A 25528-nucleotide genomic window follows, 5' to 3' on the forward strand; every position below is an offset into this window, starting at 1 on the left:
CCCTTCTCCATAAAACGGCATGAAGCTGAGTCTTATAGCACCCAGGAGTGGATTCTCATTATTTCCCTCGTGTACTCTCCTTTCTCCTCCTCAAAGCTACCTTTTATTCCTCCTTCCCTGCTGCACTTCACAGTGTCTCTCATTCTGAGGTTGGATCAATTAGAGCTAGTGGAAGTCTTTCTGGGGCTGTCAAAGCTTCCTGGAGAATCCCATATATCATAATCTTGCAAAAATTTCCCCATCTGCTGTTTTTTCTCCTCTCTAAGTAAGTCAGCTGACTTTAAGCCCCAAAGACAAGACTATTCACAGGATCAAGACAAGGCCATTGTAACACCCATAATCTATTAGATGGGTCATCACTAAAGTCAGAAATAGGATTGTTTCCCTGGTACAATTTGTGTTAATATAGTTCATTCCTTTACATATTCAAATTGTCCTACTTCCTAGGTCAAGATGGTCCTTCTGACTTTGAGTGGCATAGCCAGGTAATATAAACAATTACTAGTGCGTTCCCTTGATGAACCTCAAGAGGAGGCACCATCTGCATCGTTCAGTCCTTATAGCCTGGGTTGTATTTATGCTTTGAGGTTCAGGGATTTGGTGAATTTTTTCCTCTTTTAACCAATTTATGTCCTGTCCTTGTGTAATTCCCCACATACACATCCTTCCATCAGTATCTGCTAAGTGACAGAGGATTAGTTACAATAGCAGCAGCCACTAGACCTGCACCAGTCCTGCCCTAATAGTACTGGTCCCCAATACTGACCTTTCAGGATGATTCTGTTGCACTAATGGTTTTGAACAATGGCTTTAAGCAACCTGATTTAGTGGGAGGTGTCCCTGCCCATGCAGGGGGGCTGGAACTAGATGGTCTTCAAGATGCTTTCCAACCCAAACCACCCTAGGATTCTATTTAATTTTCCTTCTTTAGGATTACATTATTAAAACTGGAATTTAGTATAAGAATATTCCTGCTGTGTTTAGGAATGTCTATTTTTGCTAATGTTGCTACAGCTGAAAATGTCTCTCCACCATGAAATTTAAGCATCTCCCCTGATTTGAGCTGAGTAACTTCTGAGTTACAGCACCATAAACATAAGGCAAGCAGACCAAGTTATCAGTTTGCAGCCTTTAAATTCACAAATCCACCAGTGCTTTCTTGTGGTCATAGATGTAGCTAAGTAGACTTAGGGGGCTGTTTTTATAGATAAACCTTTGTTTGTCTCATCAGGCTGCATATTTACTGCTTAAATCCATCAAAAATACTCACAGAGCAAGGGAACAACCCCCCTTATGACTCATGTATTACCAGGTCCAAACTGTTCTTAAACTGCTCCAGTCCAGAGTTAACCATTTTTTTTTTAAATAAAACCCAACTGTCAATAGGAGGCTACTAGTGTAGAACTCATATCTAAAAATTATTCAGTTCTAATGTCATGTTGTGTTAAAAAAAAAGTGTGACATTAGGTTAGACATTTCATAATACTGGACATCAGTCTTTGACAAATAAATATGTCATACTCAAGCAAAACAGCTCTAGGAGAGTATTAAGGATGATATTGATCTTTTTAAAAAGAGAAAAACATCATGAAAGAGTTAAGGTCATGTTTTCCACAAATGCAGATGAAAAAAAAAAAAAAGCCAGAGACATCAAAGATTGTAATTTCATAAAGTTTTATCCACAGCTTGCATCATATACCTGAGCTCTGCAATTTCAATGTGCCAGCTCCATGATTTACCCTAATATGTAGATTTTACCTAATTGCTCCCCAGATCATGGGTTTTATATCCAGCCAAATCACTTTTTTTTTTTTTCCTGCATGATTTTTTTTGTTTGGATTCATTTGCTTCTGAAAGTTGAGAAATGCTGCATGCATTAGGCAGAGCAGACAACCTTTGATCTCTAATCCACCTGCTAATTGTCCATTGAATATCCAACATCAATTCCTTGCACAGACCTGCCACAGACACAAACAGCAGCTCAACATACAGCAAGTGAGGAATACAGACAATGCTGTGGAAACAGCTGGCTGTTGTTCCCTCTGATGGGCTATTTTTAGCTCACAGACTGTTATTCCACTGAGTAAACTCAAGTCAGGTAAAAGAAAATGCACTTTGCAGGCTCATCTGCATAGAGCACTAGATCAATCAGAATTCTCAGTACCTTTAATGTGTTCATATTTTTAACACTTGGCTGATGATGTACCTGGCAGATTGCTGTGGCAAATCCAGCAGAACTTGTACAGACCAGTCATCCTGCTGTACAATAAAATACCACCCAAATTTACATTGTGCTAAAATAGATGCCACTGTAATCCAAAAACTACTGCCTAGCAACTTGGAGAGGCCCATGCTACGTTCATATTGTTGCAACAGAAATGGCAATCAGCACTTTCCCTTTCCTAACTGCCTCTTGCTGCCCCCCTGGCTTCTTTTCCCTGTCATCAAGTGTGATGATAAGATTTCAGGTCTCCCATTTCTCAGAGCAAAGGGCCATGACTCACACACCAGGTTGGAGATTTAGGGCACAGTCTAAACCTCCAATTCCCAGTGATCAATTTAGCCAGTCTTACTTCAGTTCAACACTTTCTGTGCTACTTCCTTTGGGCAATGACAGTGTCATTGTCACTGACAGTGTTAGTGACTGTTGCTATCTAGCTTCTCTGCATTTCAATCTATCTTGGAATCATACAATTGTTTTGGTTGTAAAAGATGTTTAAGATCATCAAGTCCAACCTAACACTGCCAAATCCACTACTAAACCATGTCCATAAGATATCCTGATACAAATGTAAATGGTCCTCCATTAATCAAGGTGTTTCCACTCTTGTCATTGCTAAAGCATTCCTATTTTCCCTTGTGGATGCGGAATCTGCTGTAAATGTATTGTTATTAGGGTTGCTCTTCTCAGAAAAATAGAAAAGCATCGACATTGGTAAATTAATTCTGGACCCATGCAGGTTCACAGACCCTAGGCTGAAAACTGCAGTTTTACTGTTATTGGGAAATGGTATTTAAAAAAATAATCAAAGTCCTTACCATAAAAGCAGTCTCTGAGCTACCAGACCACAGACTGAAAAACAGGGTTTCAGGCAGATTTCTGGCTAAGGCTTTGGAAGAGCAAATGATTATATGGTTAAGTTTTTCTTCACCTAAATGTTTTTCCAGAGTACTTTCTTCTACATTATCCTATTGAAGTGGAATTTTGCACTCTTGGCTCCCTAGAAATAAACCTCTAACCCAAGGATTTACCTATTTCATCTTAATGCCATAATTCCTAAAAACATAATTGATGTTATTTATGCTGAAATATATTAGTAGAAACAGATCTCACCATGATGATAAACTACCTGCATTGATACTTCAGTAAGTAGCCCTCATAACTTCGACATTACCTTGGCAGCTACATCTCCACAGTGCCTATGTCCTGACACATGAGGTGTTCTGGTTTGTGATTGCTGAGTGGGATGTCCTACACATCTGTCCAGTTGATGTTCCAACAATAGTGTCCAGCTGCCATTCAGTTGGTTTGTTGCTGGACAAAGTGAAGCAGATTTGCCTTTTCATATCAATGTGCCTACTTCCCATGTCACCTCTTGTCAGCTCTGTTCCACCTGTTAAAGCAGAATGACAAACTGTTCACAAAAGGGCAAGGCTTCTCCAGTCTGTTTGCCTGCAAGAAGATTTGTAGTAGCTATTCTCAGACCCTTCTGTGATACTAGCTCACACAGGTAACTTCCCCTTAGGCTCACACAGGTACACAAAAATGTTTACAAAGATGATTTATAGCTTGTTGAGCAACATGAGCATCTGGTACAACTGAGAAGCTCTACTTTCAACACCTCACATCTGGCAGAGGCTTTCCAATGCATCTAGCAAAATCCATGAGCTGCCTGTGTGTTATTAAACAAATAGATATGGTCTTCTTTTTTTCAGATTATCAGAAACCACAAATAGTTCTGCTAATCCTAGTCATACTCTAGTGACCTTAGGCCAATTTTTAAAGATATTTTCAAGAACGAAGAAGTGTAGTTGTAGGAAGGACTAGACATCCTGTCTATGTAAGACTACATTAATTAGTCTTCTCCAGTTAAGGGAGAACCAGCTCTCTCCTTTTTAAGCAGTTTTCCGGGGTTGGGATGAATCTGTCTCTTTTGAGGTGTCTACCTCTCTGCAGAGAGGGAGCTCTGTTAATGTGCATGGCTAGACTCCAGTCCTTTGGATGATTAAAATTAAATAGGATTAAATTCACCCATTTTCTGTATTTTTTTTTTTAACCTATTGTAACAACTGGGAATAATTTGCTTAACTTTCTTTCTTCTGAGTAGTAGTTTGGAGTCACTAATTTTTTTATTGCCTTTAAGTTTCAGACTTTTTAATACAAACTACAATGTATATTATCAGTGGAAATATTATGATATAGCAGGGACTTCACCATATGCCTCAGTTGTTTTTATGCCTATTACTGCTGTGCCATATTAATGCAATTTTCCTCAAACTCCAGTGTTATTAACCCACATTCATCATTTATACACCTCTACCGAGGCTGGTTGTAAGACTTCATAGAAGAGGATAAACAAATTACAGCTACAGGAATTAATTGTTTCCTCATTGTAGGACCCCAATCAAGGGATTTTAGGAACATTGACTGGAGTGAATCTGCCCATAGGCCACACTGATGGGAATGGTAGAAAGGGGAGTTGAACAGATTACTGGAGGAAATGGTAAAAAAGAAAATGCACAGATATGAAAATGGAATCCAGGGAAAGTGATAAAATTCCTGTGGACCTGCAAGAAATGATGCTTTGCAAGCCAGGTGTTAAATACTCCTTCCAGCAAGGTTTGCTTCACATTGCCCATATAGCCTTTTCTACAAGCTGTGACACCTGTGACAATTTATTAGACAGATCAGCCTCTTCTTTTTCTGTATTTTCCTGCCCACTTAGGTTCAAGCCTAGAAATCCCTGCTCCCTCCAAAGGGAGAGGGACTAGAGTGTTTCAACCCTTCCCGACACACCCTTGCTGGTTCCTGCTTCTGACCCCATCTCCATCCCAGGACAGCTGCCCAAGGCTGGGCAGCAAAGCTGTGAAGTAGGAAAAGGGGAGTATGGGGAAAAGGAAGAAGGATCCCAGTCCTGAAAAGGAAGACAGTGTTAAAAGAACAGTAGAGGGAGGAGAAGGAGGGACATAAGGGCAAAGTGAGTTCAGAGAAATGTGAGGGCACTTCAAAATGATTGTGTATATTAAAGAAACATATGGTGCCTTGAACCACAGGGGAGCTGTGTTGTGCTACAATGGGTAATGACACAGAGTAAGAGGCTGTTCCTTTCCCTGAAAATCATGTGGTTGAAACAGATAAAATATGTCAGAAGGGAGAGGAGCAACTGGCACAGTGTCCAACAGGACCTCTGCATCAGAACCATGAGTAGCACCCAAGCTCCCCCCAGCCCAGATGTGCTGAGAGCAGTGCACTGCTGCACTCCAGGAGCAAGAAAAGTTGGAAAAGCCAGGAAAGAGACAATGGGAAACACTGATGAGGCAGAGGGTATGAAAAGGGCAAGGGAAGGATACAACATTTGGCTCCAGAGAGAGCCAGGTTTGCTACCCTGACCTCAAGTGCACACAGAACCCACGAGAGGGTGAGAGTGTGAATGAGTTCTTGGCTTGGAGCAAAAATAGCATCTGTGAAAGAAATGGGAAAAAGACAGGCAGAGAGAAAAGAGAAGAAAGCCAGGCAAGAAAGGAAAAGAGTATGAAAACACTATCCTCAAAACCAAGGCAGACATGCCAGCCATATTAATTCCCAGTACAAATGCCCTTCCTCTGCCACAGCTCAATTAGGGATCTGACTACAGTTATTTATAAGTTCTGGTTTTTTAATAATAATAACAATAATAATAACATAAAAGCCAATGCCAAGAAATAGAAATCAAAGGCTCAGCTTAATTTTGCAGGAGGAACATACGGAGAAGCTTTGTATGGTGGTGAATGTGTTCTTTTCTGTCTAAGAAAGAGATTTGTGGGTGGTTTCAAGCAATTTCAGTGGTGGAGCTGTTAATTCTAAAAAAAACAATCTCTTCTGTCATGTTTTATGGTTATTTTTTAGCCACAGTTATCGAACAAACCACTTTTCAAAGGTGGTGGCAAGTGTCAGTATCTCTGCTCTGTAGAGGCAGCATAAAGTGGAAAAACAACATGCTTATAGGCAGCCAGCATCAGTAAGGACCCCCATCAGCAGAGTCCCAGCCCAGCCCTTCTTTGTGTCCCTCTGCAAGGTGTTGATCTGCTGGAGTAACAGTCAGAAAAAGCTTATTGCCTCGTTCAAAACCACCAGGTAGGTTCCCTTTTGCCTTGACTGCTGTGTGGCCACAGAAAAGTGGTTGTTTCTGCAACTGAGAGCTGAAGCAGATTGTGGGAATCTATATTGGACATATGCCCTGGAATAACTACTGGCATGGGTGGAATTCAAGGGGTTTTTTTCCTTGATTATAGTAAGTCAGTGTAGGATGAGGAAGAATTTTATTCTTTGGATGACAATATCTAAGGGCTGAAATAGATACTTCTCTGTTTATATTTTGTCCTGTAAATAGAAATTAAATCAACACACAATAGCAGCAACAATAACTGGAAATTATGAAGATGTTTTCTGCACTTGTAAAAACATAACCTCTACAAATTCTCTTGTGCCTTCCCCTGCAGCATCTGGTGTTGGCCACTTTCTGACACAAGATACTGGACTAGATTTGACTTGGGTGCACTCCAGCCTACAAATGTCCATGTTCCTAAAGAAGTTGAGAAGTATTCTCATATTCTGCTTTTCAGCCTGTATAGAAAAGCCCAAAGAAAGCATAATCTTCTCCTTCGAGAAATCTCACATTACATACTTTCTTATATTCTGAAGCAAAATTCCTTTCAATGCTCTCTTCAAAGAACTTGTACTCCCCACAATAGTTTTGTAATGTGCTTATCAAGGCTTTGGTCTCCCAGTGGAGAGCCATAGTTAATTACTACAGCTACAGCGTTTTTGCAGTGATGGTTCTTAAACACCCTGCTGTCCTCAAAGGTGGATAGTTGGTTCATTCTTGAAATGACCACCAAAAATAATGGAGTGGATAGAGATGCTCCAGTCACTTCGTAAATGTATGGGATTATTTGTCACCTTTCCTACAATTTGTTAAGCCAGAAACACAGGAAAAGGAGATGAAAACACAGCTTTTGAGTCCCATGGGGAAAAGTTTAGGGGTTTTTTATGCTACAAATAGAATATAGATTAAGGAAAGGTAATTGTTTAGGAACCAGACAGGCCAGATTGATGCATGGACAAAACTGTTAACTCTTTATATTCAGATCAATGTTCTTTTAATATATTTTTTTGCAATTACAAAAGTCATTGTGTCTTTTATTACATGCATGTGGCTTGCTTAGCAGAAGGAAAATGTGTATGTTCCTTGACTGGCACTGCTTCAAACAAACTATGTAAGGAATAATCAGCATGCACATTTCTTTGTGGAAAAATGCACTGTCCCAGGGCTCCAGCAAGCAGAATGCAGGATCTTAACCACATCTAAAGAGCTAATGGGAACAGATGTGGTTGGTTATCTTTGAAGGTCAGGCACAGAACTGCTGCCCTGTATGAAAAGCTGGTAGACAATGCATCCAACCTTACAAACTCCGGTTGGCAGCCTGAGCTTTCAAATAGTTGTGTGGGAATGATGAGAGAAAAATCAAGTCCATACAACCAAGTCATAAGCAGAAATAACTTTGAGAACATCCTTAAGCTCTGGATTTCTGGCAACTGAGAGCTTTATTAGGAAAAAAAAAAATAAAATCACTAAATGTTATCTTAATGTATTTTTGTGCTTCCATGCCATTTAAGGAATTGTGTAACATACAAAAGAAGAGGACAAAGAGAAACAATCAAGCTTTTAAATCCATATAACAAGGCACAGCAGAGAAAGCAATAAGCTGGATTCATCATCTTCAGTTAATCCAATTTACACCTGCTATAGAGCTGACCCTTGTAGAAAAAGAAATACCTGGCAGCTACTGTCCAGTCACATTAGGCATTACATTCCCTTCCCACAGACCACTAGTGGCTGAGGCCTTGAATTTACAATCAGTCCAAAAGCAACAGCTTTAACACTATGCCCCAGCTCTGATTCAGAGAACATTTCCTTTAGCTCTTGCATTTTCCTTGGAGACCTCTCCATGTAAGCACGGACCAAGATCAACCTGTTTTAGCTTTTGAAATATGACAGAGTAATAAATCTCATCTGCAGGTGAGCAGGGTGGCTGTGTTATTGTAGCTTAGCAGAAAGGCTGCCAAACAGTGCCGTGACAGCTTCCCACTCTGCTGTCTGCAGGCAGCAGTGTGCATGAACAAATTGTACCCTAGGGTCAATAGACACAGTCCCTCCTGGGGGTGGCAAGGAAGGTATACAAGTAGCAGGGACACAGTCGCAGTAACAGATTTTCAAAATTAACCTTGATATGGGGCTTTGAGCAACCTGATCTAGTGGGAGGTGTTCCTGCCCACGCAAGAGGGTCAGAACTAGGTGATCTTTAAGGTCCCTTCCATCCCAAACCACTCCATGATTCTATGATTCTATTACATGACTTCTCCAATAGACCATAAGACTCTCTAGACATCCCCCTCCACAAATAAGCCCTTTCTCAGATGTGGGAAACCTGTCTCCTGCCCTGAGATCCCCCAGGCTGGAAGCAAGCGAGCAGTAAATCCCAGTGCTCACCAGCACTGCCCTGTAGTGGTGGGCAATCCCCGATGCTGCAGCAGGTGCATCTGCTGTCCACCCCAGCAGTCTCTCCTGTCCCACATAACCCAGCTTGGGTTGCACTCCTCCTAGCACTCCTCAGGCCACCACACTCTTGTGGAGAACTAAGAAACTTTGGAGATTAGATGCTAAACCCTGGAGGAGTCATTGGGTGACTTTCAGGTGAGTTTAGGGGATTTTTATCCAGCAGATAAGAAGTGTCAGACAGTGAAGCTCTGTCCCAGAGCCACATCACTGCCAGGCTCCTAACAACAAGGCTGGGACTTGGTCTGTAGCTGGCAGACCCTTGCTTGGCAGACCAGCTCCCTGCTGAAGAGAGTAACCCTCTCCCAGGCATTTGCAGCCACAGTTTGGAGGGAAGTCTGGCCCTCTGCTGCCAGCAGCAACTTAGGCACATTTGCAGGTGTGACACATTCACTTTGCATGACCTCTGGGAAGACAAAAGTGGTGCCTTGAAAGTGTGTCAGTGAGACAACTTAGCACTTACGTTTTCTACTTCAAAGTGTTCTACCAACATCAATGAAGTGAGCTTAAAAATAAGAGCTGAAAACACTCTAATAACATGAGAATACTGCCCTGAAACAAGTATATTAGCAAGAAGGCAAGAAAGCCATTCTAAAATTAGGACCTTTTTTTTTTTTTTTCCTTTAATGAGCGAGCTTTGCTCAATCTATTTTAAACGTAGCTCATCTGTTTAGCTGAAACCCTCCAGCCATTTCTTGATAGTACTCTTCTGTGGAAGATAGCAATAAGGCATGTAAAATTTCAGTTCCTCTGACCCTGATGGCCTGGGAAAACACAGTACCCAATTTAGAAAGTTCTTAAATTACTTCACTTACCTCTTAAATTACTTCACAGACTATTTTTTGAGATATAGCTAAATGTATGGCACAGAGTCCCTCAAGGAAAGATTCAGCCTGTGTTTTGAAGCTCTGGGACTGAGGGGACCCAGCTGACATTTGACCAGGAGCTGCAGTGTCAGTAGCCTAGTTTTCTTCTGAAAGCATCATCAGGACACATGTAACTGTGCACAGACCAGATAGATTTGAACAAAGCAGGCAAAATATCCAGATCCAAGCATCTCCGGAGCTCATCTCCTATTGTTTTTAATAGGGTTATGATTTTGCCTGCTAGACCGAATTCCCAGCTTTACATGGAATTTACTCTAGTAGAAATCCCTTAATCTCTTTGTGTTTCTTTTTCTCTGTGGTCTTTCATATCTCTTCATCTCCTCATGGATAAGGATGATACTAATTTCTGCCTCCATGGGTGTCAGGAGAACTAATTAGCTGAGCTTTCAGGGAAACTTGAGCAGCAAAGGCAAATTCCTCATGTGGAGATGAAACATAGACATACACGTGTAGCTGGAGATATTTATGTGCATAGAGGTACATACATATACAAATACATAAGATACACCTATCACCTGACAGACATTTGTCAGCATCAAGCCTCTTCTCTTTGCCTTGTCATTATGTTACAATTCCGCTATTTTTAAATGCTGGGCTTTATTCCAAGTTTGTGTGGGAATGTCAGGCAGGTAGTTGTTAAAAAAAATAAATAAATAAAGCCTTTGCTTTCTCTTGTTTATAATAGCATTTGTGTTCTGCAGCCATTGTTCCTGCCAGTCAGAAAAACTGCTTGGTTTTTAATGAAAAGTCCTAACACCAACAAATGGCAACCCTCCCATTCAACACAGACATGCCCTTTCAATTTAATTATGCCTTAGGCAATGCATTATAAGAGGCATGTGATAAGTGACACCAAAATCTTACAGCAGATACAGAAAATACTCCCTACCAGGCAAAAACAACTCAGTACCAGGCTGGTTGATTCAGTGCCTGTGTTGGTCCTGAGGCAGCCGGGCCAGGATCTGCCCGATTTACCCCATCTGGACTGAGATGTTGCAGCCTGGCTCTGCTGATGCCAGGAGAGCTGAATCCCTTTACAGCCTCTGAGGATCCCTTCACTGTACACCCTTGGATCCCTGGCTCTGGTAGGAGGGGATGGCTGCAGGAAAACGTTAACCCAGAGGAAGGGGTAAAAGATCCCCCTCTGGGACAGAGACATTCCTGGTGAGGTGATTCAGAACACCCAGCGGGAGCCGAAAGGAGCTGAGGGCAAAGGAAGTGGAGGAGTTTGGGAGGTTTCCTTTTGTCCCAGAATAATTTCTCACAAGCTGTGTCAACTATCCACAGTTAAACAAATACTTGAAATATCAACATTTCCCGTTTGGAGGGAGAGGCAGCACTAAGTTACCTTTGGTTTTGTTGTCTTGGGAGCTGCAACAGTCACTGAGAGGAGACTGCCTGGGATTTTTCTGAATGCTCGCAGAAGAAAATTTCCTTTGAAAACAAACACTCACAGCCCTGCCTGTAATTCAACACTTGAGTCATATTCTGCCCTTTGCATCCTTCTGGATATTAACATGGGACAATGCAATGCCCATGTGTTATTTAGACCCTCTGTTATGTCCTGTGATTCCCAAGGAGCAGCAGATTTGTTTGCCATTTCTTTGGCAATGGTGGTGGTGCAATGCTAACTCTGTTTATTATCAGGATGCAAAATATTCAGATGTATGGGGAGATAACAGTCACAGATGCCTCCTGATTGCTGGTGGGCAAATATCAAGATAAATTCCATCTAACCTTGAGAGCCATATTGCTATAAATACAAAATTAAGCAATTGCAATCCTGCCAGCAAGATTAATTCTTTCTAAGTGGCTGCATTTGACCTGGTCTATGTCTTTCATCCCTTTTCTCTTCTGTACAGGTGCCTTGGTTCACTGACATTTTAAGAGAGGCTTTGTTTTGTGTTTTTTTTTTTTAAATTGTGTATTAGATATAGCTACTCTGGGTCTGAAGACCCTTGCTCATGTCAGGGAACTGGTTCCCTGCAGTTGTGTAGCTCTCTCATGAGCTTCTGCAGCAACTGTTTTTATTGAAATCTTAGAGATGAAAGGCAGATAATGCTTTATAGAAAGAGGGCTGGGATGCACGATCAAGTTATTGTGGTTTAATGTGCTTCTGTGCAGCAGCTGAGCCACACCAGCCAGCTGGGCTCACACCTTCAGCTTGTGGTAAATTCAGGATTTAAACTACACATTACCATGGCTTGATTATGTTTCTGGCCAGATATTCACAATAATTTGCTTTCTTGAGCACAATAGCTCCATCACGTAACTGAGTCCTCTAGGTACTTAAATATTTTATTCCTGATTTCACTGTTAACTTGCCCTGCAACCCTGGGTTGTATCATATCCTTAGGTTTCAAACTTCAAGTGTAAAATGGATACAATAGGAGAGCTTACTCAAGAAAGTATTGTGAGGATAAACACAATAAAGTCTGTGAGGTATTGAGATACTCTGAATACCTCAGCTGGTCAGAGGGACATTTTACACACACCATTCTGCTAATAGGAATCAGAACAGCAGTGCTTGGCTTTCAGACATTCTCAGTGCTCCTTGCTATTTATACAGCTGTGAAGCTGACAAATTATTTAGAGTCTTGTCTCTTGCTGCAGTAAAGAGAAGTCAACAGGGCTGAGTTTCTCTACAGGAGCTGAGAGTCTGGACCACTTTATTGCATGTCTTAGTGCAAACCTGCAAGTCACAATTCTTGTACCAAAATATGTCCAAGTGTCTCTCGTCTGAAGGATTAAATTTTGGGAGCTGCTGTCATACATCCTGCATAAACAAGCTGAAGGATAACATCAAACATTTGGAAACCGTGCAAGTGTACCAACGGAAAATATCGTGATTTAGTGAGCTTTAATCAGTTCAATATAATTCCATGAATTTTACACCTAAGGACTCAGATTGCTGTAACTGTTACCTGTGAATAAAGCTTGCTTCTGGCAAGTGATAATTAATTCTTAAACATTGGAAGCTTCTGAGTTTCAGAGAGCCCTGAGCACATATGTGAGAAAATTAGACATTGTTTCTTTTCTCCACTTTTCTTTGAAGTGTTTTCTTCAAAGATTGCAGCTCAGTGTTCAGACTGCGTAAACCCTCTCTTGACAGAGAGCACTTTTCTCTGCTCTCACAGAGGATTTGAGTCTGACTCTGCACTCCCTGACTCTCCTCTGCACCTCACCAAAGTGTACAGAGAGATGTCAGCATCATGTCTCAGCAAGTGGGGAGGAGAATCAAACTCTTTGCCAAATACGTCAAGTAAATTGCTCACCCCCTGCAGGGAAAATTTACCACATAACAACACAGTAATTGATATTGAAGGTGCATGTTGTTCACATTTCATTTTTTTAGACACTTGTTTTCAGGGTTGTGAGAAGTCAGGTTACAGTGACCAAAGGTCGAAGCCTTAAGTTCTCTGTAAAAATACTTCCTTGAGGCTACGCCTAATGTGGGAAGAAATTAGTGATGAGATTTATACCAGTCACATACCTAAAAGACCAAAGATGTTAAATTATAGGAGTGAGAATTAGTTCTTATTTACACCTCTCCCCTTTTTTAGTTGGAGTAGGAAGTGTTTGGTCCATAGCAAATGCAGCTGAACTCTTGTGCTCACACCTTAGATGAACCTCTTTCTTCAGTGTTCTCAAGCTGTGATCTTGATCTTCGCATGAAAAAAAAATATTTTGCAACTTCTCTTCTGATGAAAAAAAACCTACAACTGTGCAGTCAAGAAAAAGTGTCTGGTTTGGGTTGGTTTGTTGTGGGTTTTTTTCTATTCTGGAGAACTGCTTTTTATCGGCCCACTATAGGGGGAAGGGGAAGGGAAGGGAAAAGAAAAGGTGAGGATTCATATAATCCAGGATTCCAATTTTTTACAGCTTGTGATAAAAGTCCCCCACTAGTCTGAAACTAGAAAGTCAAGGTAACACATTCATAGTTTAGAAACCATAAAGATGGTTCAGTTACATGTATAACTGGACTCTAGGATCTTAGTGTTGAATAGTACAAGTCTTCAAATATTCCTACTGCTGCCAGACTTCTCAGCTGACCTCCCTCAGTGACTACTTACCACTAACTTGTGTGAAGAATCCCCTGCCAAGGTGACCAAAAGTTGCATCATCCAGATGAATTCTTGTAGGTTTTCTACTCAATGTAAACTCAGTAATGGCCCAGGACATTAGGAAAGAGCAAACAAAGTTCTACAGTCTGGCCCAAATTGCCATCTTTCTGTTTGGCAGTGACATGGTTTTAGCCAAATCACTGTAAGTCACTGCAGAAGCCTTTGCACTGAAAATACATGGCTGAATGTCCAGTGGTGCAAGTGATGCTTAATTCACACAGTGTTACTCATTAGCAGATATCTTTAAGAAAAGGTTGTCATTAAACCTATGTTAGGTGTGAAAAAATAGAGATACCAGAGAGGTGAAGTGACCTGCTCAGGACGTAAGAGAAAAATGGCAGTCTTATGAGGAGCTGCTGAGGGAACTGGAGTTGTTTCATCTGAAGAAATGGAGGCTGAGGGGAGACCTTATTGCTCTCTACAAGTACCTGAAAGGAGGTCAGAGTGAGGGAGGGGCTAGTCTCTTCTTCCAAGTAACAAGCAATAGAAAAAGAAGAGATGGCCCCAAGTTGTGCCAGGGGAGGTTTATATTGGATATGAGTAAAAACTTCTTTACTGAAAAGGTTGTTAGGCACTGGAACAGGCTGCCCAGGGCAGTGGTGAAGTCACCATCCCTGAAGTTATTTTAAAAGCTGTGTAGACGTGGTGTGAGGTACATGGTTTAATGGTGGACTTGGCAGTGCTGTGTTAACAGCTGGACTTGATGATCTCAAAGGTCTTTTCCAACCAAAACCATTCTGTTATTCTATGGCAGAGTCAGGAGTGGAGCCTGGAGCACTCATACATCCCATCTTCAAACCATTCTTTATGTTACATTGCTTCCCAATTTAGCGTCCTAGTTGGTCTATTAATGCTCAGTCCTTCTAAGCACTCTTGAGAGTTTGCTCTCTTGACATTTTGTAGCACCCTGCCTGGTGAAGAATATGCTTCTAACTCCTGTTGTCAGTCTCTTTTTTTCAAAAACCTGAAATTTTGGACCACTTCTTGAAATTGGCATGGCAGGCCAGCTATGCCTCCATCACCCACCGTGAGCACACACAGCACCACCCCGTGGTGGCCCAACATGCCGGACACACAAGTGTAACCGCACCAGGAGACTGTCCAGGGGCCACAGGCCAGATGACAAAGAGCCAGGAGAGAAGGTTTATAGCTGAATATCTTTGCCCAAGGGAAAGCAGGCCAAAGAATACAAAATGTCAGCAGAGGGCATGTTGCCCTTGATTGAGTGGAGAAGGGCCCCCGCTGGCTGGAAACCCAGAACTAACAACAGCAACAACAACAAGAAAATTAGCAAGGCTTGCCAGCTGGGGAGAGACATCTGGCTAGTGATCAGAGGGGCCTGTGAGTCAATTAATCCATCTCCGAGCTGGGTTAGTACATTCAAACATGCTTCCTTCACTGCTGCAGAGGGACCTGTTGAATGGGCCGTAAAGATGAACGGAACTAAAGAACTAAAGAAATTTCATTTAGATGAAGAAAAATGGCTCTGAAGTGGTGGGTGGGTGGTTTTTACATGCTTTCTGTGCTGCAAGAATTAAGCACAACTCAGGGAATTTAGGGCAAGAAGCAGCCATGATGATACAAAAGTTCTTGAATATAAGGTCTGATAGATTTAAAATTTGTATCTAGACATTTGCCTGTTTATTTCTGATGCTTATTGCATACCAAGGATGAAAGATGCTGCAAACACAGATTAAGACAAGTAACTTTTTCAGTCCATTCTTCCCCGGCTGTGGTATATCAAGTTCCTGTGTATCTCTGCAGAAGCTATTCCTGGGCTCTTTTGCTATTATATGGAATGGCAGGACTGTTGCTCAAGGACGTCATCCTGCATTTAGCTCTGGAGAGACTGAGACTCAGGCTCCACCTTCTCTGTCAATGCAGATCAAGGGGACACGATCTCCTTAGATGCTTTTCAGATCATCAGAGATAGGACTTGAAGGGACCTCTTTGGTCACTGAGTTCAGTTCCTGCTGTCAGGAGTCATCAGATCATATAATCCCTTCTATGGATTTCTTAAGTTATCTCTTCAATAATTATTTTGGCTGTTATTCCTGCTGTTGGAAGGCTTTTCCAAAACTTCATTCCTCTGTTGTTTAGAAACTTCTTAATGCTTCCCCATGTCTGTTTATTCAGGACCAGGTTATACTCATTTGTTCTTGTGCCATACATGTCTTTTGGTCTCCTCCCTCCTGACTACTCAGCCCCCTGAGGTGTCTACAGACAGCTGTTAAAAACTTCAGCTTTCCTTTTAGTTGGCTAAATAAGTGTAGCCACATTGTTCTCCTCCCTTAGAACAGGCTCACCAGTCCCTTGATTATTGTAGTAGTTCTTTTCTGCCTCAATTGCTATTTCAGTCATTATTTTCACAGTAATACATAGATTATACACAAGTTTCAAGTGGCATCCTGTGCAATGGCATAAATACCACCTTGCATCTACAGAAAATACCCTTCTATCTATACCCTGGAAGTTGCATTCACTGATTTGGTGCTGCATGCACCCAAGCAGTCTCCTCTGCTGTTATCAACAAAGGAGGTTTCAGCTTCAGGAAAGTATGAGGATTTCTGTAAGAACATGGAAGCTTATCCTAGACTCTTCTTAGGAAGGGACACTTGCATCTTCTTATCCAGGAGAGGAAGCCCAGGAATAATCTCAATGCAGCTATCAGGAAAGCAATGCTAGGATGCAACAGCAGAAGTAGTGAGGACTGTCTTTGTGACTTACTAATATGATAAACAGTGCCAGTGAAAAGTCCTAAACAATATAATCTGATTGCCCATACTGAGAGACTGCTGGCATGGTGATCCCTGACATAGTTCTGGCTTGAGTCATGGAGTTCTTCTGGGACATGACACTATCCCAGATAATTTCTAGACATGGCTTGGGACCCAGCACATAGTGCATACCATTCAGCTTATACATTTTCAATGTGGGCACCCTATTTTAGAGGCTGAGGGAGGTTACCTGAATGGGTGCCCTCCACTGTGGGCCTAATGATCTTGTTGCCTGAGAACACTCCCATGTATATTTATGAATCTAGACATTGCTACTGATGCTAGTGCACAGCTCCTTGTCTGAAGGACTGTTCACAGCTCTGGTCATCCATATTCATGACAGAGGAGCATAAAGGTTGCAACTATGGCTCTTAAACAGTGACAGAGACCAAAATATGATCATCCATATCACCTAATTGCTAGCAGAGTCCCTGGCCCTTGAGATCTGGCCAAGATACCTCTTCCAAGACAACTGCTGGGAAAAGGCCAGCAGCATACACAACAGACCCCTGGGATATGACCATCCAGTTCTGGAGTATCAGGCATTTTAACGGTAAGGGTACAGCACAGCTATGCCAGATAGTGTCCAGACAAGAAGGTGGTCCATGACCCCTGGTATTTGCTACGATAATTACAGACAAACTGGATCAGATGTAGTAAAGGACTATTTGGGTGATCAAGAAAATGTGTCATTAACTCTATGAGTGCAGGTAAAACAGATTTGGAATGCTTTTGAAAAATTTTCTTTATATTCAAGGAGTTTCATGTACAGAAATTGTCCACAGGCCTTGGAAATTTGGTCCTCATTTCCTCTAACTGGAGCATCCCAAATGATTTCAGCTGTCACATGCCATGTCAAAGCAAGCTTTGACACAATATGTACCTTCAAATGGATGCAGCTCTTCTCTAGGAAGCAATGACAATTGCTGAGCATTATTTCCTCCCCAATAAACACAAAAACTCCACAGGCAACAGTCAAAATATATTTATTCTCCTATAAGACACTTCATATTAATCCTCTTCCTTCCTCTGTCCCTCTGCTATCTGTCTCCTCTCTCAAGGAAAGTGCCAAAGTGGATAAATTCAGGGTTTACACTTCTGAAAAACAAAGGGACCTAGAGTAATGAAAGTTCAAAACCATAAACATCTGTTGACCTCAGAACTAGGGTTGTATCAGGTTTGCAGTATCAAGTGCCTATTTCTACTGTGTCACTTGGTGTCCACTGCCAGCTATTGACTGCTATCCAACACAGACAGTCCCAGAGATAATGAGGGAAGGACTCCCTCTTGGCATACAAAACCTACTGCAGTGTGCGTTTTGCCCTGCTAGGACTCCTAGTTACACAATGTTTAAAGTACAATATTCATCACAAATTCAGATACTTCACCTGAGGAACCAGGGAGAGGACAAGAAGCACTTAACTGCCATTTTCTTTAAGAGAAAAACTCAAACCTGGTCTCCAGTCTGGGACATGTTCAGACCAGAGGTCCAACAATGCAAAACCCTCTTTGTCTGGGGATCACCATCAGCTCTTCCTCCACTGATGGTGTCTGAGAAGAAGTCAGTGAAGTATATACAAGATTTTTGGAGAGGAGAGGATACATGCAGAGAGGGATCAATGTTAGAGACTACAAAGATGCAGAAGAGCTTCCATCCACTTCCATACAGTTCTGAGGAAGGCATCTCAGAACTAACTTAGCTGGCATCTTGTCTCTCCCCACCAGCTGCTGGCACTCCCTGCTCCGTATGCCCCCAATCTGGCCTCTCTTCCTTGCATAGTTTTGCTCTCTGCATTTGCAGTGACGTGTTGAGTGCTGTGAACCAAGAGCCAGTGGCTTAGGACTTTTTTTTAAAGGTGCTTCTCAAACATGTTTATCTACTCATTTGCTCCTGTCCACCCCAATTATCAGCCAAATGCTTCTAATTTTTACCATTTTGAGATAACAAGATTGTGAATAGATGTCTATACTTGAAAATAAGAATTTTAACATGAAATGCAGGTACATGCAAATAGAAGAAAATCTGAATTGATGCACTTTATAAATATACCTGAACTTACTCTCACAACCCATCAGTGTGATAAAAGACTCCAACTTGTCTCATATCACCAGTGGGGAATATGAGACTTATAAGAATGGAAAAATGTGCCTACAGTCACACTTGACACAGAAATGTGAATTCAGTTGAGATTTCCTGATCATCAGCTCATAATTTAGTCATGATGAGATAAAAGAATCAATTTGGATTGCTCTGGGAGCATGAAATGGCTCTAAATATCTCTTCATAACCTTTAAGTCATGTTCCCTTAATATGGCCCAGCAAGAGGCACAGGGAAAGAACAAGGGAAAGACAAGCCTGGTCAAGATGTTTGTCACCCATCTGATCTGTCACCTGTAATCTTACAGTTGTTTGCATCCAGCAAGCCAAATCACCAGCAGTGTCCATCTCAGAAGCAAGCAGGCCCTGATTCAAGAAAGAAAACTGAATGGGTGTTTTAAACCTACCTGCAAACTGCCCTGACCTTACACTCATGCATAAGGGAGCTTGTGCATTGTAAAAAGAAATGGTTTGAAGAGAGATTATTAGCTTGTTTCAGAGCATGTCCAACAGAAATTTTGGGAATAATAAGGAAGTGTTTAAAGATTGCCTGCCTCACTCAGATATGTCAAGGAGCTGATCCAAAGACACTCAGGAACTTTAAAAGGCAGTGGAGCAGGCCCATCAGTTTCTTGTGCAAATAGGAGCTGAGCTGTTAGTGCTTTTGCATGACAACCTGCAAGAAAAAGCACTGGCATTTGGCTTACTCAGAAGAGATTTCACCATCTGTTATTGTAGAGACCCAGTAATGATACAAAAAACAAATAAGCAAAAAATCCTAACACTCTGTCACCATTTCAAATGTAGTGAGGCCTTAAAATATTCCTACACAGGTAGAGGATTTTGCTGGAGGAGAATCAACACAGCAACGAGCTCAATTACAACCAAGTTTCCCATGTAAGATCTGTCAAGCAACTTCTATCATCACGTCTGTATGTGAGTGTGAGTAATGGGTTTTATTTAAATTCATGTGGTATTTGCTACCTACACCCAGACAGATAATGGACAGATAGCAGAACAATGATCAGCAAGCGGCTACCACTTAGTTCTTGTTTTATTCTGTGGCTTGCCTGCCTTCATCTGTCTTCCCTTCTGAAGAACTAAGCACGTTCCTTCTGTCTCAGATGGAAATGCAATGGCCTATTATGAATTCATGGCAAGATTTCTATTTTCCATCCAAAATCATGACAGTGATAAAAAATAAAATCCCACAGTATTTGTTTCCAAAAGCATTCAGCTTTCTGCAAGTAGATTTCTTATCCCAGAAAAGACACAGTCAACAACTGAACTTTCTAAGTAACAAATATAACATTTAAGGAGTCGATTTGCCCTACCAAAACCTATAGGTACTAAGTATGGTGGCAAGGGCAGTGCATCTTACATACTGAAATACTCTGTTGACTTGCTGCAGTTCTATTGATTTCAGAAACACAAAGAGAATATGCTGAACAGGAGGTAAAAAATAACCAACAACATAAAGTAGCATCACGTGACTGCAGTAGTAAAACATCTTACATACTCTTGTCACTGTCAGCTTTCTGCAGGAAGAAAACGTGTTCAACCCTGAAAACTGCCTCCTTTCAATATGAGTATTGGTACACATTCATTTGCTCTGTCTGAATTCCTTTGGGTTTAGTGATGCTGTCAAAACCTTACAAGTGCAAATGCTGTTGTGTAAGTAAAATTAATGATGCCTTTTCAGCTTCCCATATTTTAAAGCTTTAGATTAGTCCTACTGTTGGGGGAAAGAGGCAGAGGAGCAGAGGGGCTGTCAAAATGGAATTGTAAATCTTTTGGTCTTTAAAATTTTAGACTTGATTGACCTCATGATGGTGCTTCAGACCAGCATTTATCTTGATGTTGTAAAGCAAGCAAATTTTCCTTACCCAAGCATGAATCCCACTTTGCAGCCTACTATAGCTAACTAGGGTATGAAGCTCCAGAGGAACACTCCAGTCAAGCAAGAAAATATCGAAAAACAAACAAAAGCATTTGCATTTGTGGAAATGCTAAATGCATTTACAGTCTGCCCTGAGTGTGTGTAAGCGTCGGAGTAAGGGGATGATGATCTGAACATAGTTATAAGTTGGTTATTAAATAGAATGTATATATATGAATACTTAATACCAATAATAACTGGCGCTCGCCAGACTGGTGTGTGCTGAGGTTTTAGTTGGTGCTTGTCATGATATGGGGCAATAGGCTAAGGGTTGCCTGGGGAGAGGGTTTCCTCAGTGCCTGGATCCCTCAGCACACACTGTGGGTTGCCCCCATGTATTGGCTGGCTGTTTGCTGTACAGCAAGGAGGATTTCCCAGTAACATCCTGCTTACAGCTGCAAGGTGAAGGTGGCTTCAGAAAGCCATGTCAGCCTGCCAAGCACCACTACCTGCACGCTGCCTGCATACACCAGCAGCTCCATCCCAGGATAATTTATGCTAAACTCAGCAGAGGTTATTGACACCTTCAGATTTCAGCTGGCTGCCCTACACTCCCCCACAGTCATTAGAATGGCTCTCCAGAAAGCGCTTTAGAGAAGGAGCTCTGAAAATCCCATTAGATTTTCCTAAGGATCTTGTGTATGCCCAGAAAGGAGCCCTGGGAAGATGGCTAGCCTACGACCTTTTCTCTACAGGCTAGCAGAAGAGACCACCTCACATGCCTTACTTAATTCTTCCTCCACCAACCCTTTCAGAGGGTGCAGGGGATGTAATTTTCGTGAAAGTATTTTCTGTTTTACTAGAGTATGTACACCTAATTCCTGCTCAACCTATCAACATAGTCTCTCACAACCCAGAAAAAATCTTCCTTGCAAGATATGTCACAACACTGAAGTTCAGTCTGAGGCATGTTGCCAGCTGAATGAAATCTGGCTGAAGCCTGGAGAAGATGGAATTCATGTTGCTATCCATTGGGGCCAAATTTCTGCTGCCATTAGAGGCCTACCTAATTAACCTCCATGCAAAGAAGAACAGAGTGTACTCACTGACTGGGCTACCGTTCACTGGAGGAGTGTGTAGCACATTACAAGCATCAATTCTTAGGAAACATCTGCAAGGTCAGAAAGTAATATTACCCCTATTTGATTTAGGCATAAAGAGATGAGCCAAAGACAGAGTTGTGACTGGAACCAAGTTTCAGTGCACTGTTTTACTTGCTAGACTGGAGCATGTCCAACAAATGGAAGGGGATTTTTTTTTCTTTTATATGGTGAGCCCAAAACCAGTAAAAAAATTCTCATGGGTTCTAATGAATTCACTGAATGGAATGTACATGGGTATTCCTAAGAGACTAGGGGGAACTCAATCTTTAAATTAGAGATTATCGTAAACTAAAAAAGTGATGAATGCTAAGATTTTATCCCTCTCATAAAGAAAAAAAATTAATATTCAGGAAACTTTGAGTGTTTCTGATCTAATGTTGTAGAGCTTTTCTCTCTTGGTTCTACTGCTGGCTGTGCAGTCACTTCCTCATTGAAATTCATCACCTTTCTGAACAACTAGCTTTGAAAAGGGTTAGTGCTGTGGCCACAGTGGTCTGGTTTAAGTGAAACAACATTTGTAAAGAGAGATGAGAATTCAATTTGTGTTTTTGAGGATAAACAAATAAGCTTTGGATAATGAAGACCTGACAAGCATTTCTATTCCCTAAACAATGTGTACTTTTTGCAGCCATATCAGTCTTATAACAGGAACCACTTTTTGTGTATAGACTGGGCTGTACTGAAGGTAATAGCCCACTGACTCAAGCTTCTTGTTCCTTTCATTTTTCCTAGATACTGATGATCTCTGAGAGTTAGGTCTTGGCACTTGGAAAGATGTGCTCTTTGCTTCTTCTACCTTAGGTTAGCACAATACTTCTTTTTCTCCACAGCTTCTCATCAGTAAAATACACGAATGGCATTTATGCCCAGTCATAAAGGGATTTGTATGTGGTAAATAAGTACAAAATATTCTCATTTATTATTTTATATAGTGAAAAAGAGAGGGCTATTCACAACTCCATGAAAAAATATTTCTGTGTAAAGGTTAGATGTTCAAAACAGAGAAGTAACCAAAGAAAAATGAGGTGTATTGCAGGTTTATTTCCCTGTTGTATTGCTGAGCCATTTGGGATACTCACAGTGCCTAAGTGAAGATCATGCCATTACTTTTGAGTCATGGTATGCACTGAAGCAAAGCTAATGATCTCCTGTAATTGTTTCCTGAATGCTGAAAGCAGCCAGAAAGCCCACATGCATGTGTAGATATACATGCTCATTGCTACTCTTGGGTTGATGGAAAGCTGCTGTCTGGAGCTGCATTGCTTCCAAACAAACCTCAGCACATTGATTTGAGCAGCAGATCTAGGAGCTGAAAATGGGTTCTCCAAAACAGCAGGCTTAACAGCTGAAAGCATCAAAGCTCCAAGCCTCCATGCTGGCCAGCTGATGAGTTTTTAATTTCTTCTCTGTGGCTCCTGTAACAGACAAACAGGAACAAATTTGTAGTTAATCCTATTGACCTTTAAGTATCAGTGGAGAAAGTCGGCACCTTTTATCAGAAATAAAAATAATCAGATGAGGTCCTTACACCAACCAATAGTCATTTTATTATGGTCCATGTAATGATTTTGCAGATCTGTTTGTTCCTTTACTCAATACATTTACAATGAGGACCTACCCACACTTGCAGCAGTCCCTCAGGGACACCAGCAACCACCTGGGAAAATGGATTTGTTCAGTTTTATATGTGTCAGGGAAACTCCTGCCCCAGACAGTAAAAGCAAGTGTGCCCATACATCTGAGGACAAGATCCAGCTCTACATCACATACAGACATCTATTAAAGCTCTTTGACTTTCTTATTACACCTATTCAAATTGCATATACTTTGTACTAGATGCAACAAATAAGAGAGGAAAGGAGGGAGGAATTTAATTTTTCCACTTGAAAAATTATGGATCTTTCAATTCTATGCTTTCCCACATTGTATTTAGTGTAAGATCTTCAGTGGTTCTAAACAAGCTTCTAACATTCAGTTTAAGCACAAAAATATTCACCCAAGACAAATGAATAATACCTGGTACACAGTTGGAACAAGAGAACAATAAGATTTTAAGTTAACAATGGACCAGACCAATCAATGAGGTAACTATGATGACACAAACTGCATCTCTTTCACCAGTATTTAATTTTGCCATTGCATTTCACAGTGCTTTATTCCCCATTATTACAGTCCTAGCTCTAAACAGTCTGTTGGTACAAGAGAATTCATAGTTCAGTTCTATAGTTCTGAGTCATGAACCAGTGGAGCCAGACAGAGGTCTCATGCTGACTCTAACAGATGTTGATTTAGCAACCAACACACATTCTTGAATTCAGCTTGAAAAACGTACAAGTTTTCTCTCTGTGTAAGAAACTTTCAGTGGTGCCTGTTGCTAAATTTGTCAAATATTTTCCACCACGTGGCTCTCTCAAGCCCTAGCTAAATGGAAATGTATGGTGCAGTCTGCCTGAGGCTGAGTTCAAGGTGAGCTGACAGTGGGCTGAGGGTGAGAAAGTTTCCACCAGGAACTGTGTAAGAAGTAAAATGGAGATGGAAGCATGGACTGCTGGTTTGCCATTTAAAAAATTCTAGCAAGCTTTTTTGTGAAAAGCAATCGCAGTTACTTATACTCTGAAGCAGAACACTGAGAGTGAGCACAAGAGTCATTTGGTGAAGACTTTTGCTAAACTTCTGAGAATATCCTGAAGCTGGGCTGCGACCATGCCTTCAACAGAATCACCCCTTACACATACTCAGGAAAACCTTCCTAAGGGACCAGTAGCTGAAGCCTTTAAAGAGTTTGTCCTTGCTGAGAACACCTGAGCCTCTCAGCACTTCCAGTGCCATCCAGAATAATCCCACACAATAGAGAAGGACCCTGTGTCTGTCTGGGACCAGCTTATCCATGCAAAAAATAACAAAAGCACAGGCAAAGCCAAGATTTTCAGCAGTTGCTGTTCTCAGCAGCCAGACATGGTGGGGTTGACCACCAGAAGAGTCTGTTCTCCATTATCAGCATGGTCAGGCAGAATGAAAGAAAAAAAAACCACCAACAACACAACCATGCCACTGAAATGTTAAGGGCATCCAAAGTGTCTTGCAGTGTACAAATAACTTGGGAGAAAGAGGCTGCTGGCATGAAGAGGGGGAAGGCTTAGAAGAGGAACACAAGGAGACTGCAACTGGGAACAAAGAGTGGGATATATCTGAGAACTGCTGAGGGACTGAGCTGAGCAGTGATCAATGAAGGGAACAGCTCACAGCCTGAAGAAATGGAACTTGCAGCATTTGCAATCCTTTTGTAAAAAGCAAACTGCTTACTGCAAACACCCTAACTGAAGAACAGCAAGTTAACTCACCAAGTTCATGCTGGACCAACTGGGGCATGCAGTAAAGATAAGAAGAGCATTGATCTGTCATGAATGCAAGCTTATAGATTGATCATTTGATCTGTATGACTTTATTATGGATTTCTCATTAGCTTTCATCTTCAGCCATGATGACAGAATAAAAAAAAATATTTATTACACTTGGTACTTTTTAATTGACCTTACATTTTCCTTTGAGTAGAGTTGGAACACAGATAATCTGCAAAAGACACTGACAAACTTCCAGTTTATTCTGGTTTATTCATGTTTTTCCAAAAAACAAGCCAAAGAGCATACCATAAATGTATTCTCCTGCAAAAGCTTTACATAAGATTTGAAGGAAAATAAGCTGGCATTAGCTATAGAAGAGAGAAGGATGCAGTGCAAAAAAAGCTTATCCTCTGAGCTTGATGAAGAAAACTGTTCAAAGCCAG

General features: G+C 41.3%; 1 protein-coding gene across 4 annotated transcripts in view; it reads left to right on the forward strand.

Annotated features, from left to right (window-relative positions):
* Nucleotides 1-25528, forward strand: part of GRM3 (glutamate metabotropic receptor 3) — a 105251-nt gene that overhangs the window by 18978 nt on the left and 60745 nt on the right. Inside the window, exon 1 of one of the 4 annotated variants that reach the window (XM_051633130.1) lies at nt 19553-19638. The exons of 2 other annotated variants lie outside the window; for them this stretch is intronic. The gene's annotated coding sequence lies outside the window, so the exon portion shown is untranslated. Of the gene's footprint in view, nt 1-19552; nt 19645-25528 lie in introns of those variants that run through there. One more of the 4 variants, XM_051633140.1, reaches the window with a different exon arrangement.

This window comes from Apus apus, chromosome 1 (assembly GCF_020740795.1).
Source record: "Apus apus isolate bApuApu2 chromosome 1, bApuApu2.pri.cur, whole genome shotgun sequence".
Taxonomy (NCBI): domain Eukaryota; kingdom Metazoa; phylum Chordata; class Aves; order Apodiformes; family Apodidae; genus Apus; species Apus apus.